Source organism: Ranitomeya imitator, chromosome 3, assembly GCF_032444005.1.
Source record: "Ranitomeya imitator isolate aRanImi1 chromosome 3, aRanImi1.pri, whole genome shotgun sequence".
NCBI lineage: Eukaryota > Metazoa > Chordata > Amphibia > Anura > Dendrobatidae > Ranitomeya > Ranitomeya imitator.
Window position 1 is genome coordinate 456,719,398 of NC_091284.1, and position 26,498 is coordinate 456,745,895.

Below are 26,498 nucleotides of genomic sequence, written 5' to 3' on the forward strand. Positions count from 1 at the left end.
AGATAAGGAAAAGACGGCATTCACCACACCAATGGGTCTATGTGAATTTAAACGCATGCCGTTCAGACTCTGCAACGCATCCGGTACCTTCCAGCGGCTGATGGAATGCTGCCTCGGACACAAGAACTTCGAGACCGTCCTCCTGTACCTAGATGATGTGATCGTCTACTCAAATACTTACGAACAACACTTAATAGACCTGGCAGAAGTGTTCGAAGCCTTATCCAGGTATGGCATGAAAGTCAAGCCATCCAAATGTCACCTTCTCAAGCCAAAGGTACAGTACCTGGGACACATCGTGAGTTCGGAGGGAGTAGCACCAGATCCCGAGAAAATAAGCGCCATAAGGGATTGGCCAAGACCTACCAGCGCAAAAGAAGTGAGACAATTCCTGGGATTGGTGGGTTACTATCGCAGATTTATAAAAGGATTTACCAAGTTGGCAGCACCCTTGCAAGACACCTTGGTAGGGCAGAGGAAGAAACCTTCAAACCGAAACCCTCCTTTTCAGTGGAACGACGAAAGGGAAGACTCCTTTGAACAACTAAAGAAGGCACTAACCGGAGAAGAGGTTCTGGCATACCCAGACTACCATCAACCTTTCATCCTCTACACCGATGCCAGTAATGTGGGACTAGGAGCGGTGCTGTCACAAAAGCAAGAAGGTCGGGAGAAAGTCATCGCCTTTGCAAGTAGAAAGCTCCGGCCTACTGAAAGAAATTCAGAAAATTACAGCTCCTTCAAATTGGAACTACTGGCAGTAGTTTGGGCTGTGACTGAACGTTTCAAACACTATCTGGCCGCTGCAGAATTTATTGTCTATACTGACAACAATCCGTTGACCCACCTGGACACAGCCAAATTAGGTGCGTTAGAACAGCGATGGATAGCCCGGTTATCTAATTACAACTTCAAGATCAAGTATCGAGCAGGTCGCAAGAATGGAAATGCCGATGCCCTATCCCAGATGCCACACTTGAGAGATGTAGAAGAAGAAACGGGGGAGCTTGAAGAAATTGAACTACCAGCCTTCCATCATCCCAAGGCAAAACATCATCAGTCAAGTACCTATCACAAACAACAAGAGGTGAATTTAAATCCGTTAGCACACCATAGATGGGCTGACACCCAAGACAGCAATCCGGCTGTGAAGTTGGTGAAGGAACTGTTAACTGAGCAAAGTGCATATCCCGATGAGGATGCCCCAGAAGAGACGCATCAACTCTGGAAAGAGAGAGGCAAAATGTTCCTGTATCAAGGGAAGCTCTGTAGAAGGTACACCAATCCGAAAACACATGAATTGGTTTGGCAGATTATCGTGCCTAAACAAGATGTCAAGATGGTCCTCGAAGCTTACCATAATGGTGCTGGTCACTTCGGTTGGAAAAAGTTAGAAGTACTTCTAAGAGAAAGATTTTATTGGGTCGGGATGAGAAAATCAATCGAACAGTGGTGCAGAAATTGTGGCCCGTGCAACCTCAGAAGAAACGATCAAAAGAACCAAAGAGCCCCACTGCAGCCCATAATCACCAAACAACCACTTGAACTTGTAGCCATGGACCACGTGAAGTTGACACCAAGCCGGTCTGGCTATGTCTATGCCTTGACCATCGTGGACCATTATTCACGCTTCTTGGTAGTAGTACCCGTAAAAGATCTGACAACAAAAACAGCAGCCAAAGCATTCCAAACGTACTTTTGTAGACCCCATGGATATCCGGAACAGGTTCTCACAGACCAAGGTACAGCCTTTGAATCAGAGATCTTCAGAGAATTCTGTAATATGTATGGTTGCAAAAAGATCCGGACGACGGCCTATCATCCACAAACAAACGGCTTATGCGAGAAGATGAACCATATTGTAATAGAACTACTAAAGACTTTACCTGAGGCAGAAAGGAATCAATGGCCAGAGAAATTGCCTGACTTGGTGGATCTGTATAATCATGTCCCGGTGAGTTCCACCAATTGCACCCCAGCTTACCTTATGTGTGCAAGACCCGGCCAATTACCAATCGATCTAGAAATGGGAATTCTGAAACCAAACGCAGAAGTCCAAGACTCCAATTGGGATATCATACGGCAAAAGCAGTATCGCCAAGTGCAAGAGAGTGTGGAAAGAAGCCTTCAGCAAACTAGAGAAAGACAAGAGCGAACTTTCAACCAGAATGCTCTAGCGACCCCATTAAGACCGGGTGACCAAGTGCTCAAGAGAAATCGTCGAACCAATAAACTGGACAATCAGTGGGAAGCCGTACCCTACACAGTTTTACCAACAAGAGTGGATAATCCTAAAATGTGTCTCATTAGCAAAAACGGAGGCTTAACGTCTGTACTAGTGTCAAGAGACAATCTTAAATTATGTCCGGAAGCATTGAAAGAGCCAGACGTTGTCCAGCCAGAACCAGAAGTTATTCAACCCATACAGGTTCAACCAGTAAAGGAAAAAGAAGAGGAAGTGTATCACACCTGTATAGGAGACTTTCCCAAAACCCTACTAACATACCATGGTGCAGTAGTGGTTCCCATGGTGGCCTTTTACCCAACACCGAACCCAATACCAGAAGTCCCAAGACAGGAAGAGGCTGACCCCGTACTACAGGAGGTTCCAGGCCAGGAAGAACAGATTCCTGGTCAGAGTAATCCCATTCACGGTGGACTTGCCAACTCCATAGTTGTGGAATTATCTTTAGCAGAGCGGGCAGATACTACATCCGCAGTAGACAGTAGTACACCACATGAAGAGACACCGCTATTACGTAGATCACAGCGTAGTACCCAGGGCCAATTACCGGCCAGGTATGCAGATTACCAACTATAAAGCTCATAATGTGAATTGTATATATGTTATGCCATATATAGTTAAACAGAAAATGTAGTATAGTCATTGTTATCAGTCTGCAACGTTTAAGCCCAGTGCCTACAGAGACTTGTCTGTATGAACTTCTTGCATATTCTTGAACTTTTTATCAGCCCGGAGGCACTAAATCAAAGCTCCGGAAAGACTGCTTTTTGAACTTTGCTTTTTGCTCTTTTTGAACTTTCTTTAGACTTTATATTGATAACTCCGTTGGAAAAATGGAACTAAATTCCTGGACACTAAGTACAGTGCCTTTCCTAATACCTTCAAGGATAGAATTGTATTAATGGACGCTATTTGAAGTGACTTTTTACAGAACTATATTTTTGTTTCCTTGAGTGGTTTTTGTAACTTTTCATTTTTAAGACTCTGTACATATTAATTGTTATTTCAAAATGTTATTGTCCCACAGTCCCGGAGTACTGTTCTTAACCAAGGGGGAATGTGGCACCCCTAGGGGTATTTGCCACAAAAATAGTTACTGACAGTAAATGCAAATACTAAAATAGCAAGACTGCACTACCACCTCCGGCCAGAAGGGGGAGCTCCAGAGACTCCCCTTGATCCATTCTGGTCTGAGAGAAGAACTGGCAGTTGAGCTAAGGAGCTGAAACTGAGAGGTCATACAGTTGAATCTCTAACAGCCCTGTGACTGTTACCAGGCCTAAATCACCGGCCTGAGGAGAAGAGGGATAGAGAAAAAGGACATTGTGAGAACCGGGTAGCATTAATCACTACCCAGAACAGGCGCAAAGACGGATACCGGATCCGTGGCTGTATTCATTATATATAATACAGCAACCGGAAAAACGTGAGGTGATATCAGCTTCACTAGGGCCGGACGCAGCAATGTTTATGTTAAAGTAAACTGGTTAAACGTTTCAGTGCCTCAGTCTTTCATTTGGACAATAGCCATCTATCCAGGATCGGGATCGTCACCGCTGGGAGAACCTGCTGCTGATCAAGTAAGTGCCTGTCCCCTCACGATACCCCTTACACTGTGCATTGCCTGAGGCCACAGCACCGGGTCAAGCCACCCGTGACACCCCCCTCAAGAGACATACCCCATTGGTCCGGTGCTGGGTACCCCGGTCTCCTGGGCGTCACAACTACATACTTACATTCCGTGTCTGTCCTCCGGCGCTGTGCTTCCCTGCACTGGCCGTGAGCAGCGGCCAGCCGGAAAGCAGAGCGGTGACGTCACCGCTCTGCTTTACGGTTGACCGGCGCTGACAGTGCAGAGGAAACCACAGCGCCGGAGGACAGACACGGAATGTAAGTATGTAGTGTTTTTTTTTTTTACATTTACGCTGGTAACCAGGGTAAACATCGGGTTACTAAGCGCAGCCCTGCGCTTAGTAACCCGATGTTTGCCCTGGTTACCCGGGGACTTTGGGATCGTTGGTCGCTGGAGAGTGGTCTGTGTGACAGCTCTCCAGCGACCACACAGCGATCGCTGCAGCGTCGTTTCAGTGTGACGGTACCCTAAAGGTAACATCCTCACCTATGATCTGTTTGTTTTTAATCAGTGTGTGTGCATAAAAGCTGAGTGAGTTTCTAAGATCCAGACAAACTCTTGCATCTTTCATCCAGCCACTGATGTTTCTGGATTGTGAGTCATGGGGAAAGCAAAAGAATTGTCAACGGATCTATGAGAAAACGTAGTTGAACTGTATAAAACAGAAAGGGGATACAAAAAGATATGCAATGAATTGATAATGCCAGTCAGCAGCTTCCAAACTGTGATTAACAAATGGAAAGTCAGGGGCTTTGTAAAAACAAAACCATGGTCAGGTAGTGTTAGGACTGGCGATATGCACCAAATAATAGTAATAGAGAATATGAGGTGCGTTCGCAGTCCGGGGTCCACCGTGCAGAGATGACACCGGCTTTTGAGTAATGGCAGACAGACGCTTGCTCTCACATGGGTTAGACCTCACTCAGTGTGAATAGAAGCGAACTCTGTTGCTTCGCAGAGTCGGCACAAATACGCTGTGCCCTGTTAGCAGTCACAGGGTGCAGCTGAAAGACACTAGTTTGATCCCTATGGATCACCTACACTAAACTGGTGATTGGACTCGCTCTGACCCTCATTGGCTTTTGAGCCTGAGCCTGAGGACGCCCTGAGTCAGATGCAGAGTCCAAGTGGGAATTCCCACCCTACACTGACTGGTTGTCAGGAAAGTGCAGAGATTACGCATCATGCCGCACTGGTGGACACAGCGAAGTGACACTGTAACGTGTGCTGAGTGTGGAAGTAGCACTGTCGGGATCTAGGTAGCTTCCACCATTCCAGAGCAGTCATAAACACAAGGAATGGGAATGATTAAGGAGCTTTCATCCATCAACAGACATTCATCTACACAGGTTGACAAGTTTACACTAGTGCATGGCCGAGCGGCCATGCAAACCTTTTATAGCAGTAGCAGACTGGGACCTTCCAGATGGTCCAATAGGAACTGCAACAGGACCTGAACATGTGATCCCCGACCCCCAATGGGAGGTCGTCCCGTAGGCATGCGGCACTTAGTCCCAGAATGGCCTGCTTGCTGCTGATCTGTACTGGCTACAAAGACAAAGCCTGGAAAGGCAGCAGTAACTAGTCGCACAATGTCAGCTTGAGCCAGACGCTGGGACCGACGTCTCTGCTGAGCAGGTTCCACTGCGGCTGGAGAATGGGAGACCGCAGCGGACATGGTTCGAGATTCCCCCTGTGCAGCGGCAGGAACTAGACACCTAACAGGTAGACAAACAAAAATGTCATCCACAACTGCCAGGAAAATTGTTCAAGATGCAAAGAAAAACCCACAAATAACATCAGCTGAAGTATAAGACTATCTGAAAACTAGTGTTGTGGCTGTTTCGAGAGGCACAATAAGGAGGCACTTGAAGCAAAATTGGTTACATGGTCGAGCCGACAGAAGAAAGTCATTACTGTGCAAATGCCGCAAAATATCTCATCTACAATATGCAAAACAGTACAGAGACAAGCCTCAAAACTTCTGGAACAAGGTAATTTGGATTGAGAAAACCAAAATTGAAATTTTTGGCCACAACCATAATCGTTACATTTGGAGAGAGGACAACTGGGCCTGTGATGAAAAGAACACCATTCCTAATCTAAAGCACGGAGGTGGATCGCTGATGTATTGGGTATGTGTGAGCTACAAAGGCACAAGAAACTTGGTCAAAGTTGAAAGAAAGAAAAACTCAGCTTGTTATCAGCAAATACTGGAGGCAAATTTGCATTCGTCATCCCAGAAGGTGAGCATGGGACATAATTTGACATTCCATCATGACAATGATCCAAAACAGAAGACCAAGTCAACCTTTCATTACCTACAGCAGAACAAAGTGAAGGTTCTGGAGTGGCCATCTCAGTCTCTTGACCTCAATATCATTGTGTCACTCTGATGAGATCTCAAGTGTGAAGTTCATGATAGACAGCCCAGGAATTTACATGAACTGGATGCTATTTGCCAAAAAGAGTGGGCAGCTTTACCATCTGAGAAAATAAAGAACCTTATCCACAACTACCACAAAAAGACTTCAAGCTGTCATTGATGTCAGAGGGGGCAAAACATGATATTAAGAAATGGGGTATGTAAACTTTTGATCAGGGTCATTTTGATGTTTTGGGTTGTCATTATGATTTAAGTAGAGAAAACACAGTAGTTTGACAATAAATGGCTTCATAAAACCACTAACCATGAGTGGAGAAAAAGTTTTGGTGTTATCATTCATATTCTCTGAAAAAAGGCCAAGAAAGGAAAATTTCTGCCTGGGTATGTAAACTTTTGAGCATGACTCTATCTATCTATCTATCTATCTATCTATCTATCTATCTATCTATCTGTATATCTATCCCATATCTATCTATCTATCTATCTATCTATCTATCTATCTATCTATCTATCTATCTATCCCATATCTAGAATGTTGTGGGCACACTTTGTGACATTTGTATAGGTCATTGTGCAGGAAAAGGAAGGGAAAGGGACCTGAGTTATCAACTGTGAATGGTAAAATCCTGTAGTATCTTTATATAGTAGAGATGAGCAAATAAGTTTGTTGCAGATCAAATTTGTGTCAAATGTTTAGGAATTCACTGTATATGGCAAACAATTTGTGATTTGATTTGCAAGATGAACCAAAATGGCCACTGTCATGTTACACATTGCAGAAGATTTCTTCAGCAAGAGAAGACATGTAACTGTGAGAGAAGAAGAGTGGTCTTCTCAATAATACATACAGCAGAATAGCTGATCAGGAGGAACTATCATAGCCAGTGCAAAAGCAGAGGGAGGGAATGCAGGCAACACTTTGTAGTGAATCTGGATCATGAGAGGATTTCACAACTCATGGCTTTGCAACTGTGATAGGGAGAGAAAGCAATACAGCACTGACTTACAGATACAGTAGTGTGAAAAAGTACATCAGTAAAGAACATTTATTGTCAATTTTTTCATAGCCATACGTATCAAGGCTGCATTTAAGTTAAAGCTCTTGAAATTAAAGTAAAATAAGTGAGCTGGATAAAGTTGTAGGAAACCTCAAAGTTTATGCACGTCTTTTCAGGGTATTTGGAGCACCGTATTTTTTGGATTATATGATGCACTTCTTTCCCCCCAAATTTGGGGGGAAAATGGGGGTGCATCTTATAATGCGAATGTACCTTACCGGTACTGTTGCTGCAGGCCACAGGCTGGGATGAAGGGGTGTCCAGCGGTGCTGTGGGTGTCCAGCGCTGCTACTCAGTACTGTGCGGGTGTCTCCGGTGCCTGGCAGCGCTGCAGGGGTGTCCGGTGGTGCTACTGCGGGTGTCCAGTGCTGCTGCCTGGTGGTCTGCTGGTGTCTCCAGTGCTGCGGGTGCGTGGCCAGCACTGGGGCAGTCTTCGGTGCTGCCGGGGCCCACCTCGGCAGTCCCATGGTTTCCTGTGTGGTGGACTTCGGGAAAATGGCCGCCGGGCGGGGCAGTACATGAGCAGATGGAGATCTTTGCACCGAGATCTCAGGAGATGAGATTTCAGCTCTGAAATCTCCATAGATCTAGGTGCCAAGATCTCCATCTGTGCATGCACCGCTCCCCGGTGGCCATTTTTCCGAAGTCCACCACACAGGAAATCATGGGACTGCCGTGGCTCTGGCCTTTCACAAAAGGTCGGCAGAGGCCCAGCGGCAGTAGCACTGGTCAGCATTATCCAGGCACCCACAGCACCCGAGACATCAGCAGAGCAACGGGCAGCAGCGCCAGACACCCGCAGCAGGACCGGGAACCAGAGACACCCACAGAGCACCGGGCAGCAGCGCTGCCGGACACCCCTTCATCTCAGCCTTTTGCCTGCAGCATCACCCCACTCCTGCCTCCTCCAGCAGCGACCCTGGTTCCCCACTTCACCGCCGCCACCACCTCCAGAGCAATAAGATGCATGGATTATAAGAAGCACCACCATTTTATTAAAAAAATGTTTTCCTATTTTTCTCCTCAAAATTTGGGGTGCGTCTTATAATCTGGAGCGTCTTGTAAAGCGAAAAATACGGTACTTGAAACTTGCCTTAAATCGATTCACCACAAATCATAGTTTAGGAAAATTTGGTGAAGTTGACAAATTCTAATTTCAAAATATTTTCTCATCTGTAACATATAAAAGTTCATTGTATTAAAATTATTTTGGGATTATAACAAGAAACTGCAAAATGACCTTAGCAGAGCAAGAGGCTTTTTTTGTGAGACCTCAGTGATCAGTGTGAAATCTGTAATGTTATATTTTTTTCTCTAGTATAGCTACATAAAGAAAAATAGAAATGTAATTAAAATATACCTAACACTAAATTTTAATGTATAACCATTATGTAATGTTTGACAATGCATTCCGTTAAAAAAAAAAGTTTTCTATATTTCTGCTTTCAAACTGGAGTTCAGCTGAGATAGAAGCAATGTTACAAAACATTTATTTCTTAATCTTTCGAATCAGAAAAAAAAAAGATTTCTATGAAATGCAGCAGGGAAATAGATATTGCCACAGAACTACAATACAATCTTCACTTTTCCCTTTAGATACAATGAAAGTAAAAAGAAAGAAAATTTGCCAAAATCCCATAAGGAACTACTGAAGCTTTCCATCCAAAAACATGCATATAGAAGTAATTTTATACACTCATCATACTTTATAATCACTTAATTACTTTTTCATTTTAAAATTAAAAGGACACAATATAAAATACTGGAACTTTTTAAAGTATGTCTTGAGTAATTACCGAGGTCCTTTATCACCATGTTAACCTCAGATGCCCTTCTCTTTCAGCTTTATAATTTCTTTTCATTTATACCAAGATAAGGTAATTGAAGCAATTATGTTCAACTGCTGATATTTTCACAGTAAGATTTAAAGTGACAATAGTGTAAGAATGAATCCATGAATAAGAATGTAAGCATGTGAGAAATTATCACCCCATCAACATACATTTCACCGAAAGTTGCACTTACTAAATGCCCAACCAGTTATGTAAACCTTTTAATATAAAAACCATTGATCTTGATGGACAATGTATATGAAATAATGAAGTAACAATTTGATTATGAGGTGTATTTGCTATATATTAATTCTGTATTATACCAAATAATAACAATGGATACTATAAGGTTTAACCCCTTAGTGACAGAGCCAATTTGCAGCTTAACCCAATTTTTTACAATTCTGATCACTGTCACTTTATGAGGTTATAACTCTAGAATGCTTTAAAGGATCCCGGTGATTCTGAGACTGTTTTTTCGTGACATATTGTATTTCATAATAGAAAAAAACTTGGCACTCAGTAGTGAGAAAAATTATTTTGCTTCTTTTTATTATTAATGCATCCAGACAAAATTGACGAATAAACGGTCTGGCAAAGGACCTTCATCAGACAATTCTTTAGTGTGAACTGGATGTAGAAGCAATCTAAGAAGGTATAAGGAGCGTCCACAGATTATATAGGTTATATAACAGCCTGCTTCAAAATGTTCTACTAATATTGTATTTCATGTCACTGGTAACATTTCTTTCATATTACTTGCGTTTATTTAAAAAATGGATATATGGCGAAAAAATTTTAAATTTTGCAATTTGCAAAATTTTAATTTTTATGCCCTTAAATCAGAGAGATATGTCACACAAAATAGTTAATAAACAACTTTTCCCACAAGTCTACTTTACATCAGCACAATTTTGGAAACCAAATTTTTCTATATAGGAAGCTATAATGGTTAAAATTTGACCAGCGATTTATCATTTTTACAACAAAATTTACAAAACCATTTTTTTAGGGACCATCTCACATTTAAAGACACTTTCAGGGGTGTACATGACATGAAATACCCAAAAGTGACAACATTCTGAAAACGAAACACCTCAAGGTGCTCAAATCCACATTCAAGAAGTTTATTAACCCTTTACGTGCTTCACAAGACCTGAAGTAATGTGGAAGGAAAAAATGAACAATTAATTTTTTTTTTACAAACATTTTATTTGAGAACCAATGTTTTTTATTTTCACAAGTGTAAAAAGAGAAAATTAACCACAGAATTTGTTGAGTAATTTCTCCTGAATACGCCAATACCCCATATGTGGAAGTAAACCACAGTTTGGGCACATGGCAGTCCTTGGAAGAGAAGGAGTGCCGCTTTTAAAAAAAAGTGCCGACTTTTTCAATGCAGAATTGGCTGTATTTGAGATCGGACACCATGTTGCATTTGGAGAGCTCCTGATGTGCCTAAACAGTGGAAACCCCCCACAAGTGACACCATTTTGGAAACTAGACCCCTTAAGGAACTTATCTAGACATGTATTGAGCACTTTGAACCCCCAAGTGCTTCACAGAAGTTAATAATATAGAGCCGTGAAAAAAAATAAATCATTTTTTTCCACAAAAATGATTTTCACCCCCAAATTTTTACTTTCACAAGTTCACAAGGGTAAAAGGAAAAATTGGACAAAAAACGTTATTGTGCAATTTGTCCTGAGTATGCTGATACCCCATATGCTGTTTTGCAATGCAGACTTTGATAGAATGGTCTGCGGGCATCATGTTGCATTTGCAGAGCCCCTTATGTGCCTAAACAGTAGAAACCCCGCACAAGTGACCCCATTTTGGAAATTAGACCCCCCCAATGGAATTTATCTAGATGTGTGGTGAGCACTTTGAATGCCCAAGTGCTTTACAGAAGTTTATACTGCAGAACCGAGAAAATAAAAAATCATCCATAATCCTAATCACAACCCTAACCACAACACACCCCTAACCCTAATCCCAACCCTAACAATAACCCTAATCACAACCCTAACCACGACACACCCCTAACCCTAATCCCAAACCTAACCTTAATCCAAACCCTAACTTGAACCCTAACCCTAATCCCAACCCTAACCCAAATCGCAACCCTAACTCTAACTTTAGCCCCAACCCTAACTTTAGCCTAACTCACTTTAGCCCAACTGTAGCCCTAATTGGAAAATGGAAATAAATACACATTCTTTATTTTATTATTTTTTCCTTACTAAGTGGGTGATAAAGGAGGGTCTTATTTACTATTTTTTTTTTTATTTTGATCATGATCACTGTGATAGGAACTATCACGGTGAGCAAAATCAACTAATTAGAAAAATCTTCCTATTGTTGCCGGGTGCCGGCCGGGAGATCTCTGCGGGTGCACTGCGCATGCGCTTGCCATTTTCTTCCTGGAAAAAGTTGGCAGTGCCCATGGGGGGAAGCAGGAGGGCCGGGGAGCACCGGGAGACACTGGTAAGTATCGGGGACTTTATTTCTCTCTCCTCTGATGTGTGATCACATCAGAGGAGAGAGAAATTAAATGGCCAATCGCTCTCATCGGTAAATGGTTAATACCGGCGATCTCAACCTGGGGGTCGGTAAAAACCGACCCGAATCATGTTCTCTGTGGTCTCGGCTACCATCAACAGCTGAGACCCCAGAGAAAATCTGATTCTGGGGGGCGCTATACACTTTTTCCACAGTGCTGTTAATGGCGTTGTGGTTTAAGTACCCCTAACTACCACCATTGAAAGGCGTATTGGCGGTCGTTAAGGGGTTAAGGGGTTTAAAAAAATAAACAAAATGTACAGCATTACTCATTATGTATTTATAGTCAGTAACGAATACAGTGTTTCTTCAGGTTTTTAAAGACCAGCTTCATAATATTTTAAACTTACAATAGTATTTTTGTGAGTCACATAAAATAAAATTAATGGATCTTCAATAAAATATTCACTCCTTCATTGTGATCATGCCACTGGTTAAAGGGATTGTGTCACTTTATAATTTGGAATGATCGGACCTGTAGACATTTGAGTTCTGGTACTCGACCCGAACTTTGGTCCAAAGTTTGGTTTGGGTACCAGGACTGTACCCAACCTTGAAACAGAACCCTAACCCCATTGAAAACAATAGAGACCCAAACTTTGGATCTGGAAGAAAAAAAATATCTCTCTCCTCCCAGGACTCCGAACATTGCAACGGGCTGCCGGGGAAAGTCTATGTTGGCGTTCAGCACTGGACACTAACTGTTCGGTACGAACATCAAACTTTTAAATTCGGGATCCCTCATCTTTACTGATAATCAGTTTTCAATTTAAGCACAACATTTTATTTCCAAACGGTCTCTGAGTCCCTATTCATTGATTGACAACAATGGCTTTATAGGAGCCACAGATTGTCACAATATCGATGAGTGTAAGAATAACCTTTCTCCTTGAGCCGGGTTGTTCCCTGCTCTCCACATGTACTGATACTCTGACAACTGCTCAATGACCTATATTTCAGTGAAGACATTGCCTACAAGAAGGGGTGGAGATAACCAGAAAATACGCAGAAAGGGCCCAGTCACTCACAAAGACCCCTACAAGATTATGTGCCTAGTTTAAATGGGTATTATGAGCTGACAGACTTGTTTTAAGTGTCAGTAATTGACCACAGTTAAGAGTAAATTAGCACATCACATCAATACTGACCTGAGACATAAGAGACTAGCATCCCCTGACAAGTGACAGTCCTATAGCTGTCCAATCCATGGGCAGCACATACCACGCACTGGTTGTATAAACTCTGCCAGGTATAATTATCCAGTTGTACTGACTGGCTTGGCAATTACACTCTTTGTCAAAGGCACACTGAAAACCTATCAGTGATTGCCAATTCAGCTCCAAATCTGCTCTGCAGATTGCACTGTGAAACGCATTTCCCACCAAATTTAAACTAAGGTCATGAAAAACAGTTCCTTTTAATAGGTCATTGTCAGATTCAGATGAGTGACATCATGATACTGCATGATTATGCTCTTAAATGAACAGGATCCAATGAGAAATCATTTTTCATATAACATGATTTCTATGGCCATCTCTTAGATCTCTTAGCATAATGTAAGGGCAGACAGCATAATTCCAATTACTGGCCGGCTTGGTGTAGTTTTGATAAAATCTTTGTTTTCTCTGATGCAGATCCAGCAGTAATATGACTGCTGAGTGGTGTATAACCCCACCCCCACCCCTGAATGACAGCTTCATGGGCACACTGTACATTGTCAGCAAGCTGTCAATCAGTGGCGGGGCTGGGGCTGGGTTACACAGATCCACTGCAGTCCCTTGCATGAGACACCTAGTCCTGTTTATTAAGCATTGATTTTATTGAAACTACAGCAATTTTCTGAGCAAGTGACAAATCCCTGTAATTTGGCTCTCTGACCCTCCATTATGCTGCTCTTGGATTAAATATCAAAAGTCTTTTGACAGGTTCCATTTAAAGACCATGTGAAAAAAGAGTGATCTCCAGCGTGAATTATCATGGAATTAAAAATGACAATTTATTGGAAAAATGTTTTAAAACTAATGTTGGGCTATATGCATGATGAAAATGGGGTCCCTGTGGTCCAAACCAATGCGTTTCGTCCATTTAGGTCTTATTCATGGTATAAAGGAGTATCATGAATAAGACCTGAATGGTGGCAATGCGTCTGTTTGGACCACCAGGGACCGCCTTTTCATCATGCATATAGCCCAGCATTAGTTTTAAAACATGTTTCCAATAAATTATTTTTAATTCCATGATAATTCACGCTGGAGATCACTTTTTTTTCACATTTTGCTGTGGACTATCCCTTTGATCAGGGCGGCTCCGTGTGTGGATGAACATTGAATTTCTTCTGAGACTGGTGAGCTGACTTTTTTCCTATTTTTCCCCTACCCTCCATGTATATTCAAGGACCATGTTGCACAATAAACCATTACATTTTAAATAAGACAGAAGCTTAACTGAGGACTCAACTGCAATCAAAGAAAAAGGGGCACATAGCTAAATCAAACTAGAAGTGTGGCTTTGCTATTTGTCATCTCTACTTAGCTGTGGGCCTTCACCCAATAATCCCTGTCCAGGGATCTGGACTACACAGGGCTCCCTGGGTTACAACCAGGAAGTTGCTGTTGGCTGGTGGAGAAAGCCAGCAGAAAAGGCATGACACTTGGTCACATCCAGGAGGTCAAAGTCAGTAACACAATTGCAAATCAGGTAGTCAAAATACAACCTATTGTCAGGAATGGGAAACTAACAGGAAAAATCAAATCAGTGTTTAAGGAGCATAAACCACGGTAAGTATAATTTTTAACTGTCAGCTAAAGACTAACCCCTAGGGGTATAAATAAGGAAGTGCCTAGCACACCAATGACCCCAAGCAAATAGTTAATTAAAAATGACAATTAGTTTCCTGCAGTTATACAGATCAATCGGAATAAGGACAAGAAGTCTCAGTTATCCCAATCTAAACTGAGATCCAAGGGGTAACATTTCTGTAGGGAGGGGGAGCCAGGGCAGTATTCATGGCCTTTAGCAATCCCTTTATCACTCTCCGGCCTTCCCCTTCCATACAAACATACTTTTTGCTGTTCCTCTGCACCATCAGGGTCTTCCCGGCATGGGACAGTTACCTCTGCAGATAATTCCAAGAATAAAGAGTCACAGTCCGGTTATGCTTCAACTTCAACATATTTACTCGACAACTTGTTATCCAGAACACACACTGTTACAGCATCAGGCACCGGTATCTCTGTCCCTTGCCTGTTGCTAAGCCTGTGATCGGGACGGTCCGTACTATACGGTCCCTCAGTGTCCTCAATATCCAATATTTCTGTCTTCTGTGGGGGCATGCCCCGCCATTTCACCGTGGTCTTTAGAATGGTGGCCCATGCAAAAGCCTGCCACATCTTGGCGCACTTTCTCCCTCTTTGCTCAGCCTTCTTCTGTCCAGCAGCTGTAGTCTGACTATTAATACACTGCTGTTCCTGTAGTTGCTGTACTCTCTGTTCTTATTTCTGGCCCCCTTGATTCTATTGCTGGGCCCACTTCTTCCTAGAAGAATGATATGGGGCACGAAGTGCCCTGGGCCAGCTAGCCCACTGTGAGCTGTACGGGAACCCAGGCCCCAACTGAACTAAACAGGGAGACCTTACTGTCTTATCCTACCATGCCCCTCCTATTCTAACTATTCCCTATGATATACCTAATATCTATTATGCCCTCATCTAGTGGCCAACTTGGGGCACTACTCCCCTAACATTATAAGGACCCAGGGCACTTACTTTCCCTAACAGTACATGTGCAATTATGGCAAAAACATATTATACATTAAACAAGTATATAAATACTGAGCAATACGCTTTATGCGTAGCAGTACTCAATATGAACAGTGATAACACATTAAGCAATGTAGCAGTATCACATGGTACATGAACAGAGGTTAGAGGAGAAAGAGGAACAATACTATTATCACACCCCCTACATTTCTCCTTGTGAAGAGAGACATGTCAGGCCTGGCATGCCAAGGTAAGAACACTTTTAAGCATTGCAATGCTCCTCTGGGAAATTAAATATGCAAATTGTCTCTTCAGTGAGGAAGGGAACTAGAATTCTATTGCCGCCTATTGGAAGTAGCAATCCTAAAAGTTAATATTGACCCTTTAATGAGCCTTGCCACATGACTTAGGATAAAAGCCAAAACCAGAATCTCAGTTTGCAGGAACAGTGTTTTGGGGTACTGTCCCTCATCAGTACAAGGTGTGAGATCTGGTTTGGCTGGGTGACAGGCATCTGACTTGGACCCACTGACTAACAAACGTGTCACCAAGGTCCCTGTATGCCTTCTTTTTTTTGCAGCTTCTCCTGGATGTAGAAGTATTGTCTTATACCTACAATAATAACCTTTAGTTTACAACTTTCAAAAAAGCTGCAAATTTATATAAACAGAAATTACGGTATCTATTATCTGTAAATCAGCCTGCTTTAGAAATAAAAAAATCAAGATTGCGGTTTAGACTCTGCTCATTGTGGCATATTAAATAAGCATTATTATTAATAGAGTTCTTATTCAATCAAATTATTTGTTTTCAATTATCTTATATTATGCTTTGCTTTCTTATATGATTAGAATCTTTTATTTAGCTTGCACTGGAAGCATAAGTAAGACCAGATTAATTGGCATCAGACTTTGGCCCTTTCCTTTGGATCCATTTCATAAAACATATTAGCATCCGCATTTCTAGTCCTTGACTAAGAGAGAGCACAGCATGAGAACAAAGTAGGAGGCTATAAATCTCTGGCTTCTCACGAACAGAGCATCCTATATTTTTCATCAGATACAATTGCTTCTGATATGGAAAATATAATTTTAAGCCATATTTTAATAATTCAATGCAAGTATTGTTTAATAATGATAATTTAGTAGACATTTCAATCTATAGAAAAATTAGCACATTAGATTATTTTTGAATTGTGTTTCTAGACTATAAATGTTTACTGCATTGAATAGACAACCTGGTCATTCAGGTAATTATAAGAAAACATAGAAATTTTGGCTGTAGTCATGCAATTGAGTGTGGGAGACCATCACAATATTGGGAAAAACTGATATTTAGAGAAAAGGGGAAAGTAGTTGTAAACTGGTAAATTGTGGTGATAAATACTGTTGATACTCAAGCATGCAAACATGATGACATATTCATTGATCCTTTTCTAGTGCCGACGCTGAATCACTCACCCCTGCAACTCCCGTTCCAAACTTCCTCCTGCTGCTGTTGTCCAGGGTTTTGTGCAAGGCTCCCAGATCCCTGGGCACTGTGCATAGTGTGCACACTTCTGCCCTCTTAAAGTGCCCCAGCCAATGGCTAGGAGACAGTCATTATTTAAGGCACCTCCACTGTGTTGGAATGTGCCTGAGCAATGTGTATACACTGCTTGTTGCATGCTTGCTAGTTCTCAGGTCGTCTGTTCTAGTTTGTCTTCTAGCACCTGCCTGGGTCTGCCTGTGTAACTGCTGTGATTGTAGTACCTGCTTTCACCTGCAGTGCCCACCTGTATACCAGGTGTGCTAGCCTGAATTTGCTGGGTTTACCTGTATATCCACCTTACATGCCTGCACCTGCCAGTGCCTGCCTGTATACAATCCGTACCAGCCTGCATCTGCTGTGCTCATCTGTGTATCAGCCATTCCTGTCTGCACCTGCCAGTGCCTGCCTGTATACCAGCTGTGCCTGCCTATATACCAGCTGTATCTGCCTGCACCAGCCAGTATCTGCCTGTAAATCAGCTGTACCAGTCTGCACCTGTCATACCCATCTGAGTACCAGCCATTCCTGACTGCACCTGCCAGTACCCCCTTGTATACCAGCCGTTCCTGCCAGCACCTGCCATTGCTGTATTCCTGCTGTGCCTGCCGGTAACAGCCACACTTTCATTTTCAAGGCCATTCCAGATCCATGTCCTTGAGGGTAAGCTGTGTTACATCTGTTGTTTGTTCTGAGGTACTGTTGCATCTGGTTTTCATCTGGAGCTAAAGGTACCATCACACTGAACGATATCGCCAGCGATCCGTGACGTTGCAGCGTCCTGGCTAGCGATATCGTTGAGTTTGACACGCAGCAGCGATCTGGATCCTGCTGTGCCATCATTGGTCGGAGCAGAAAGTCCAGAACTTTATTTCGTCGCTGGACTCCCGCAGACATCGTTGAATCGGCGTGTGTGACGCCGATTCAGCGATGTCTTCACTGGTAACCAGGGTAAACATCGGGTTACTAAGCGCAGGGCTGCGCTTAGTAACCCGATGTTTACCCTGGTTACCAGGGGACTAGCATCGTTGGTCGCTGGAGAGCTGTCTGTGTGACAGCTCTCCAGCGACCAAACAGCGACACTGCAGAGATCGGGATCGTTGTCTAGATCGTTGCAGCGTCGCTAAATGTGATGGTACCTTTAGTCTAACCCCACAATGAGCTGCTCTAACAAAGAGTTAGGTGTTCACCTAGTTATGCCCCTCCAGGCTCTCCTCAGTTTATGACACCATTGTCTCACCACTCTCATTACAGTTTGCACAGGTCACGGAATATGCTGGCTCTCAGGCTTCCTTTATCTCAACTGCCAGTGCTTATCTCTATACCAGCCGCACCCATATGCATCTCTGATTCCTGTGTTCCTGCTGTGCCTGCCTGTATCAGCTGTACTCTCCTACCAGACTGTTATAGCTACCTGTCCCTTGGGAGTCAGATACCATGTGTCCGAGGTCTGCCCTGGAGTAGCACCTGATGTCTATTTGGAGCCAAGTCTCACCCCACCATCAGGGACTCTAGCAAAGAGTCAGGTGTTCATCTAGTTATGCCCCTCCAGGCTATCCTTGGTCCACAGCACAATGGTTCCACCACTATATTTGCTACACTTTTCACGCTAAGCCTGTTTGCCCATCCTGACCAGACCACATTTTTCAATTCATACTAGTGTTCGCTGTATGTGGTAATAACTCTGGAATGTTTCAACATATCCCAGTGATTCTGATATTGTTTTCTTGTGACACATTGTACTTTAAAGTAGTAGTAAATTTAAATTGATATGGTTTATATATAGAAAAAATTTAAATTTGATAAACATTTTGAAAAATTTGCAATTTAAAATTAAAACGGATGGTAACACCCCTAAAAATAATTAATGAAAAGCATTTACCACATGCCTACTTCACTTTAGCATCTTTTTTGAAACATAATTTTTTGGTAGGAATTTAGAAAACCTTAATTTTTCCAACAAAATTTACAAAGACAACTTTTTTAGGGATTTGAACTGACTTTGAGGGGCCTGTATGACAGAAAATACCCAAAAGTGACATAATTTTAAAACTGCACTTCTCAAAGTGGCTATGTCACATTTGAAGAGCCCCTGACATGCCAAAACAGCAGAAACCACCACAATTGACCATATTTTAGAAACTACACCTCTCGAAGAATTCATCTAGGGGTGAACTGAGCATTTTTAACCCTCAGGCAATTCACAAAATTGTATAACATTGGGCTGAGTAAATGAAAAATTAACATTTTTTCCACTAAAATGTTGCTTTGGCCCCAAGTTTTTAATTTTCAAAAAGAGTAACGATACTAGTGAAAAAATGAATGCTATGAATATGAAAATCTACTTTTGAGGTAGAGTGCAAATCTCAGAATGGAAAGTGCACAATAAAGGAGTGCAGGTTTTGTTGGAATGGTTTGAGGGTGCTATGTCAAATTGGTAGAGCCCGTAACATGCCAAGAAAGCAGACTACTCATAAGTGACCCCACTTTACAAATTACACCCCTCAATGAATTCATCTTGGTGGACAGTGAGCTTATTGATACCACAACTAACTCACATAATTTTATACCTATGGGTTCGGAAGAAATAATAATTACCACTAAAATGTTGTTTTAACCCCAAGTATTTATATTTATAAGAGCTAATAATAAAAAATGGACCTTGCAATTTCTCCTTAGTGCACCAATAACCTACATTTAGTGAAGAACTACTTTTCACACACAAAGGAAAGCTCAGAAGGGAAGGAACGCCATACTGAAGTGCACATTTTGATGCTATGGTTTGAGGGTACCATGTCACATTAACAGAGCCCCTGAGGGGCAAGAACAGCAGATCTGCCCCATAAGTGACCTCATTTTACAAGCTATACTTGTCAATGAATTTATCTAATGGTGTACTGATCATAAAAAAACAAAGACAGAAGCATAATGATTAAATACCCTGCAGTAAATAAATAAATAGCATAGTGCACGAAAATAATATACAGTACTTGGTAAACACGTTTTTTGATAAAAAAAAATGTGAAAACATCCATCCACTCCACGGTGACCATAATTGCGTCAGTCCTAACTCTAATATTAAAAACCTTTCCATTTGTCGAGTGTCATGCATGTAGATAAGAGCTGAGAGGGACTGAGCCCAACTAGAGGACACACAGCCCAGGAAGATCACATCAATAATGCCCAGCCCAAAAGAAAGGCAGGACACACACATGCACTTTATGCAAACAGACAGAAAAAACCCAAAGGTATGAACTGAGATATAAACTGGTATGCATGACATTGTTGTTTTTTAGTGTACGTATCATATTGACACTTCAGGTATGTCACAGACTTTTTAAACTATTGGGCGGTGAAGAAAAAATAATTACATTTTTACAATAAAAAATGTGTTTAAGCCCCTATACTTACATTTTCAAATGGGAAAATGAGTAAAAAAATGGCACAAAAAAATTTGTCACACAATTTCTGCATAAGCCAAAGTATATCAAAAAGTGGTAAACATATATTGCCTTTAAAGTAGATTTTATTTACGAAATAGGTAAAATACACCAACACACAAAAAACCTCTGCGTGTGTGAATAATACAATACAACAAAAATATATATATAAAAAAAGTCTCAAAGAGACTTTACTCAGCCAGACGGATCTAACTGTATCCTATTCTGATTCTACTAAGGTTGGAGTCACACTAGCGTATGGCATCAGATGCGAGAGCATCAGATGCAATATACTAATGACCCTCGGCTCCTTCTCTACTCCGAGCGGGAGCTGAGTGTCATGTTACTGTGCCCCGATCCTCTCGAGAGAATTGGAGCACAGCTGTGGAGGAGGGTGAGATAGTAATTTCTCCATCTCCTCCACTGCCGACGTCATTGTATATCGCTCTGCATGATATCCAAATGATGTGTGCTGTGTCACTCGCTCCCATAGACTTATACGGGTGCAAGAGAGCCAAGACTCGAATGCTGTGATTGTTCTCGCATGCTGATTCGGCATTAGAAAATAATTGCTGATGTTAGCTGCCCCATAGAAGTTTTATCGAATAGCACTTGGTTGTTTTGTACCGCAGTGTGACTCCAGCCTAATGCTGATCCTACCTACCACCGGATGATGGCACCCTAAGATTTGAGAATGGCATCCACGCTCAGCAGCAGCTCTCCCTTATGTCCCTGGTAAGGTTCTGTTCTAGATAAACCACAGCAACAGAAATGAGGACAGGAAAGATATACACATTACAGAAACATCTGTATCTATAGTGATAGGTTTATATAAATAGATGCTATGTGATTCTTACTCCTAATGCAGTTAATACTGCACGCTAGACCATTACATTATTCCACTTTTTCTCTTGTAATCACATGGATATTGAAAATGAAAAGGTGGAAAAACTAGTAGGGAATAATGTTGTGTATACTACTAGACAATCGGTAACATGGGTCAAGAAATTAGACCAGTATTTCTCTAAGGCTAAGTTCACATTGCGTTAGTGCAGTCCGTTCAACGCATACATTAAATGGACTGTGTTAATGCAAGTGCCAAAAAAGATCGCGTTTATGCGATCGCGCTAGCGCAGATGCTCTATCTGTGCTAGAGGTGATGGACCCGAAAATGCTGCAGACTGCGTCCGAGGGTCAATCACAGAATGACGGCACATCGCTAACGCCTGCCGATTATGACATGTGCTAGCGATGCGCTACATAATGGCAGTTAATGGGTGCGCTAACGCATCCGTTACATAGCGTTAGTGCCGCTATGTAACGGATCCCGTCAGCGCATTAACGCAATGTGAACCCAGCCCAATGGACCTAGTAGGCAGAAAGAACAAATCTATCAATTTAGGAATTGTTTTATTTGGGGAGAATATGCTTTTCACGGTGTGGTAAAAGTGAGAAGACCGCTTTACTCATCAGGTTAATATGATACCATATTTATATTGTTTTTTTTCAATGTTTTGCTGATTTTACATAATATAAACATTGTTTTTAGAAAAAAATATTGTTTTTCATGACTATATTTGTGAGAGCGATAGCTTTTTAATTTCACTAGCACTAGCACTAGAGCTGTGCTGCAGCTTTTTTTTTTTGCAGGACAATATGGCCTTTTCAGAGTTACCATTTTTATTTACATTTGCATTTTATTTAACTTTTTGTTCAGCTGCATGTAGTGTTGAGCGATACCTTCCGATATCGGAAAGTATCGGTATCGGTTTGGATCGGCCGATATTCAAAAAATATCGGATATCGCCGATACCGATACCCGATCCCAATGCAAGTCAATGGGACCAAAATATCGGAATTAAAATAAACCCTTTCTTTCCTTGTAGGTTCATTCTACATGAAGGAAAACAACTAAGAATAATGCCGGATGTATTTGGGGAGGTGGCGGAGACATTAAAGTCATAGAGGTTTATCCCAATCAAATAGAATAGCATGTTTTTTGTTTTTTTTTAAGACGTTCGGAGTGACAAAGATATTGACTATGTAAATTTTTTTTTTATTTTGTCAGATATTGATGTTTCACTATTCCACGCCCTTCCCCTTCTTTTTTTTCTTTTTTTTTTTCTTTTCCCACACTTTCATCTTCATCATCATCAGCATCTTTGACATCAACTTCTTCACCTTATTCATCTTCTTCTTCATCTTCTACCTATTTTTTTTTTTTTATTACATTCTTCATATTCATTTTATTCAACTATTATTATTCTTCTTATTCTACATATTCTTTTTATTCCACTGTTATTATTCTTCCTATTCTACTTCTTCATCATATTCTCATTTGTGACAGGCATTCCCGTAGTTGTTATCTATAAAAGTTTGAAGATTACACCTTCCGTTCTGCCAGTCACAAAAGTTACATTTGTCCGCGTTCAGTTTGGCCTGCAGCATCAGGCTTTATCCAGGGGCACCACGAGGAGGAACGGACTCACCCCCATACACTGCTTAGTCTTCTTCTGCATATAATTTAGATAATATCTTTTGCTCTGATATTAAGTCTTATGCTTAATGTTCTTCTGCTCTTTGTTCTGCAGCCTCTTGTTCTTCTGCTTCTCGGTCTTCCATGTTGTCGTCTCCAGGGTCGTCGTCTCCAGTGTCGTCATCTCCGCCGTCGTCGTCGTCGTCATCGGGGTGGTCTTCCGTGTCGTCGTCATCGTGGTGGTCTTCCGGGTCGTCGACGTTAGGGTCTTCAACTTGGAAATGTAGCAGAAGGTACAAGAAGGCTGAGAAAATGCCAAGAACCAGCTGATGGAACTGGAACTCGGATGGCTACCCGAAGGTTCAAGAGCCTATGGAACTACCGAGGACCAGCTGACGTTACTGGAACCCGGTTACTAAGCAGGAGGTACCCGTGCTAAAAAGCACTACCAAGGACCGCCTGACGTTGACGGAACTCGGATACCCAGAAGGAGGCACCTAAGCCAAAGGCTCTGCCCGGAACCAGCTGACGTTACTGGAACCAGGATGGGGAGCAGAAGGTACAAGAGCAAAAGACACTGCCGAGAACCAGCTGACGGTACTGGAACCCGGATGGGTAGCCGAAGGTCCAAGAGCCAATGGAACTACCGAGGACCAGCTGACGTTACTGGAACCCGGTTACTAAGCAGGAGGTACCCGTGCCTGAAAGCACTACCAAGGACCACCTGACGTTGGTGGAACTTGGATACCCAGAAGGAGGCACCTAAGCCAAAGGCTCTGCCCGGAACCAGCTGACGGTACTGGAACCAGGATGGGGAGCAGAAGGTACAAGAGCAAAAGACACTGCCGAGAACCAGCTGACGGTGCTGGAACCAGGTGGTGGACCCGAAGGCCCACAGGAGAGGAGAGAACAGCTAGGCCGCGAGGCAGCCGCAGTTACCGAACCCCAACAGTCCTACAGGGGGAGCTGGGCCTACTGGCACTACAGAACCAGCCTTGACTACCAGTTCACGCAGCCCACATAGGAAGCTCCTAAACTGGAGGCACCCTGGAGTTGGCTAACCCGACCGCACCACGACGAGGCAAGCATAGGTGTCTCAGTGAGCTTGACACAACCCGGAAACAGCTGACGGTGCTGAAACCAGTCTTGGCACGAGGGAGTACCTGTGACAAAAACACTGCCGAGAACCAGCTGGCGGTGCTGGAACCCGGATGCGTTGCCCCAGTGTGCAAGAGCCAATGGCACGACCGAGGACCAGCTGACGGTGCTGGAACCCGGTTACTAAGCTGTAGGTGCCCGCGCTTAAAAGCACTACCAAGGACCGCCTGGCGTTGGCGGAACTCGGATACCCAGGAGGAGGCACCTAAGCCAAAGGCTCGGCCCGGAACCAGCTGACGGTGCTGGAACCAGGTGGTGGACCCGAAGGTCCACAGGAGAGGAGAGAACAGCTAGGCCGCGAGGCAGCCGCAGTTACCGAACCCCAACAGTCCTACAGGGGGAGCTGGGCCTACTGGCACTACAGAACCAGCCTTGACTACCAGTTCACGCAGCCCACATAGGAAGCTCCTAAACTGGAGGCACCCTGGAGTTGGCTAACCCGACCGCACCACGACGAGGCAAGCATAGGTGTCTCAGTGAAGTTGACACAACCCGGAAACAGCTGACGGTGCTGAAACCAGGCTTGGCACGAGGGAGTACCTGTGACAAGAACACTGCCGAGAACCAGCTGGCGGTGCTGGAACCCGGATGCGTTGCCCCAGTGTGCAAGAGCCAATGGCACGACCGAGGACCAGCTGACGGTGCTGGAACCCGGTTACTAAGCTGTAGGTGCCCGCGCTTAAAAGCACTACCAAGGACCGCCTGGCGTTGGCGGAACTCGGATACCCAGGAGGAGGCACCTAAGCCAAAGGCTCGGCCCGGAACCAGCTGACGGTGCTGGAACCAGGTGGTGGACCCGAAGGTCCACAGGAGAGGAGAGAACAGCTAGGCCGCGAGGCAGCCGCAGTTACCGAACCCCAACAGTCCTACAGGGGGAGCTGGGCCTACTGGCACTACAGAACCAGCCTTGACTACCAGTTCACGCAGCCCACATAGGAAGCTCCTAAACTGGAGGCACCCTGGAGTTGGCTAACCCGACCGCACCACGACGAGGCAAGCATAGGTGTCTCAGTGAAGTTGACACAACCCGGAAACAGCTGACGGTGCTGAAACCAGGCTTGGCACGAGGGAGTACCTGTGACAAGAACACTGCCGAGAACCAGCTGGCGGTGCTGGAACCCGGATGCGTTGCCCCAGTGTGCAAGAGCCAATGGCACGACCGAGGACCAGCTGACGGTGCTGGAACCCGGTTACTAAGCTGTAGGTGCCCGCGCTTAAAAGCACTACCAAGGACCGCCTGGCGTTGGCGGAACTCGGATACCCAGGAGGAGGCACCTAAGCCAAAGGCTCGGCCCGGAACCAGCTGACGGTGCTGGAACCAGGTGGTGGACCCGAAGGTCCACAGGAGAGGAGAGAACAGCTAGGCCGCGAGGCAGCCGCAGTTACCGAACCCCAACAGTCCTACAGGGGGAGCTGGGCCTACTGGCACTACAGAACCAGCCTTGACTACCAGTTCACGCAGCCCACATAGGAAGCTCCTAAACTGGAGGCACCCTGGAGTTGGCTAACCCGACCGCACCACGACGAGGCAAGCATAGGTGTCTCAGTGAAGTTGACACAACCCGGAAACAGCTGACGGTGCTGAAACCAGGCTTGGCACGAGGGAGTACCTGTGACAAGAACACTGCCGAGAACCAGCTGGCGGTGCTGGAACCCGGATGCGTTGCCCCAGTGTGCAAGAGCCAATGGCACGACCGAGGACCAGCTGACGGTGCTGGAACCCGGTTACTAAGCTGTAGGTGCCCGCGCTTAAAAGCACTACCAAGGACCGCCTGGCGTTGGCGGAACTCGGATACCCAGGAGGAGGCACCTAAGCCAAAGGCTCGGCCCGGAACCAGCTGACGGTGCTGGAACCAGGTGGTGGACCCGAAGGTCCACAGGAGAGGAGAGAACAGCTAGGCCGCGAGGCAGCCGCAGTTACCGAACCCCAACAGTCCTACAGGGGGAGCTGGGCCTACTGGCACTACAGAACCAGCCTTGACTACCAGTTCACGCAGCCCACATAGGAAGCTCCTAAACTGGAGGCACCCTGGAGTTGGCTAACCCGACCGCACCACGACGAGGCAAGCATAGGTGTCTCAGTGAAGTTGACACAACCCGGAAACAGCTGACGGTGCTGAAACCAGGCTTGGCACGAGGGAGTACCTGTGACAAGAACACTGCCGAGAACCAGCTGGCGGTGCTGGAACCCGGATGCGTTGCCCCAGTGTGCAAGAGCCAATGGCACGACCGAGGACCAGCTGACGGTGCTGGAACCCGGTTACTAAGCTGTAGGTGCCCGCGCTTAAAAGCACTACCAAGGACCGCCTGGCGTTGGCGGAACTCGGATACCCAGGAGGAGGCACCTAAGCCAAAGGCTCGGCCCGGAACCAGCTGACGGTGCTGGAACCAGGTGGTGGACCCGAAGGTCCACAGGAGAGGAG

The 26,498-nt window shown here is 44.1% G+C and overlaps 1 protein-coding gene across 1 annotated transcript in view; it reads right to left on the reverse strand.

The window, feature by feature from the left end:
- The window catches only part of GALNT17 (polypeptide N-acetylgalactosaminyltransferase 17), a 935,232-nt gene that overhangs the window by 242,598 nt on the left and 666,136 nt on the right, over positions 1–26,498 (reverse strand). The gene's annotated exons all lie outside the window — the stretch shown is intronic.